This window comes from Stenella coeruleoalba (genome assembly GCF_951394435.1).
Source record: "Stenella coeruleoalba genome assembly, chromosome: 18".
NCBI classification, from domain to species: Eukaryota; Metazoa; Chordata; class Mammalia; order Artiodactyla; family Delphinidae; genus Stenella; species Stenella coeruleoalba.
The window spans coordinates 63,045,716-63,048,626 of NC_137164.1; positions in this window are offsets into that span (position 1 = coordinate 63,045,716).

A 2,911-nucleotide genomic window follows, 5' to 3' on the forward strand; every position below is an offset into this window, starting at 1 on the left:
CAGATGTCTGCCTAGTTTTTACCCTCAGGTATCAGCTTGAATGCCACCCTAGTGGAGAGTCCCTCCTTGATCACTCCAGTTAAAATAGCAAGCTGTACCCGAGCCCTGCCGAGCCACTTTACCCCTCTTTATTTTTCTCCATAGCCATCTTCAACATTTATGTTGAATTGCTCATTGTTACTGTTCCATGAAGGTAGGGCCTTTGTTTTGTTTCCTGCTATAATCCCAAGGCTTCAGGACCAGGCCAGGTACAGAATAAACCATCAGTAAATACTGTTTATTCAGATGAATAAATATCTTGGTTTTTTGTTTTTGTTTTCCACATAATGTGCTGGTGAAGTCTAAGAAGAATGGGAATACCCAGTATATGTGGATGTGTCATTTGTTACAACCATTTTGGGGGGCCAAGTGGTAACAATGAAAAGTTCAAATGTACACACCAGTCTATGATCCCCAAATTTCATGATGTATAATATAGATAATTGCAGAAAAACATAAATATGTTCATTGCTATAATGAAAAACTGGATACAATCTAAATGCCTACTAGTATTGTCTCACTTCTTCAATGCAATGGGCTGATATATAGCCTTTAAAAATAATGTACCAACATGGAATGAGGACCAAAATATATTGTAGTGAATACTTACTGTTCTATCTGACCAGACTTCCCTACCCTTTATCATCTCCCCAAGTTGACCCACCCAGGCAGACCACAGGATGTGCATCTGACTCACCATAGGCTAACTGAATCCTCTTCCTGGGATTTGGAATTGGACTGAGGTTTTAGCATAGTGTGATGTGGTTGCTCTTCTTGAACTCTGAGGACCTATAAACATTTGCAACTTGTTGGTAGCTATACTCATTCAAATGAAACGGGAAATCAAGAAGCCTGTTTTGGGGGCTTCCCTGGTGGCGCAGTGGTTGAGAGTCCGCCTGCCGATGCAGGGGACGCGGGTTCTGTGCCCCGGTCCGGCAAGATCCCACATGCCGCGGAGCGACTGGGCCCGTGCGCCATGGCCGCTGGGCCTGTGTGTCCGGAGCCTGTGCTTCGCAGCGGGAGAGGCCACAACAGTGAGAGGCCCGCGTACCGCAAAAAAAAAAAAAAAAAAAAAAAAGAGAAGAAGCCTGTCTTCAGTGAGAGAGAAAAACAAAATTGATTATGAAGAGAAGAAAGAGAAGAAGAAATATTGACAGTATTCAAGGCCAATGTTCAGACTTTTTTCAGGACCAATTTTATTCCTGTCCTTGGTTTGCAAACACCACATAATTTGTAAATGCACATCTTAAAGGATCCACCCTAAACTATTAACAAGGAGTTACCTTTGGGTATCCGTATGAGCAGGGAAAGAAGGAAATGAGGACTTCAATTTTTACTTCATACTTTTTTTTCCCCGTACTTTTTTGACTGTGAATTTTTTTCTAAGCTGCATGAATTACTTTTATAATTAAAAATAAATAAAATATTTTAATAAATAAAAATCTCATATATTAATATCTCCAGTTTATTCCTGGTCATCCAGAGATATAGAAAATGCTGGGTATATATGAAATGTTCCCTCAAGATTTCTTTTTCTAAATGATGAGGTCTGTTGTGAGAACTTGATTATATGTAATAAAAGCTTGTTGTCAAATGAAAATAATTTATATACATTTATTCATGAAATGATTTTTGAGCTTCTACTCTCATCAAGACAGACATAGTCTCTAACCAGCTGGAGCTTACCATATAGTAAGGGATTCAGATAAATCAATAGACATTTACAAAATAGTGTGGTAACTGCCCTGGTAGGGCAGTAAGGGATTCTGGTACCAGGGGTATCTAACACAGATGTGAGGGTTTGAGAAAGGCTTCTTACCGTGCCTTGGGAAAGTAAAGTAGGAAAAGGAGATGAAGTGGAGGCTGAATGGTAGAATATGTGAAGTATTCCAGCAGGAGGAATCTGCAAGTGCTATAGGCCCAGAGGGGAGAACTTGGAGTGTGCTTAGCAAACTGACAGTGGCTCAGTAAGGATGGACATCAACTGTTGAGAGATACAAATTCGAGAGACTTGAAAGTCATATTCTGAAGAGTTTGGGTTATGTCCTAAGACAACTGAGAGACTTTGAAGGAAAGCGATACAGTCATACTGCGCTTCCCAAAGCTTTCTGTGGTACTAGGCTAGAGATAGACTGTGTGTAACCACTTCGGGAAAATTGACTGTTGCCAGGTTAGTTGCCATAGGCCAAGTAAATAATGGTAAGATGGTGGCCTGCGTAGAATAGTGGCTGGCACTTCCTAACCTAACCGTCCAGAAGAGGCGCTAATAAACTTGTTTCATTGAATTGATTGGATGTAGAGGTATGAGGGGTGGTGGTAAGGGGGGGGGGGGTGTCGCTATAATTTTCATCTGGCCTGTTGGATGATGGCATAGCTCAAGAAGACAGGAAACCTAGGAGGAAAAAGTCGGTTGAAGGTGCCGAGAGGCCAGGCATTAAATGGACAGGGGCAGTTAGGTGCTTTTGAGACATTAAATTGGAAACGTCCAGTACGTTACATGGGCACGTAGGGCTTTCTTTGCTGGAGTATTCCTCGCCCCACCAGAAGCATTGCTGTTGTGTGTTTCTTAGTCCTTTTCGTATCCCACACATCCCTGGAAACCTTTCGGGCCCGTTCCGCGCGCCCGCGCATGCGCAATGGCACCACGCGCGCGGAGGAGAGGAGGGCAATAATTTTTCCGTAACCTGAAGCAACATCCTCCTGAGTCTCCATAAAAAAGGCGGGAACTAGCCAAAAGGCCGGGGAGTGATGGGACTTGCAGATCTGCAGTCCCGCCCATTTCAGCCTCTGATTGGTGGGTATCCTTGGCTCGTGGTGGAGGGGCCCCCTCATTGGCTATTAGGCCCCGGGGGCGGGCCCGCGACGCCGGTCC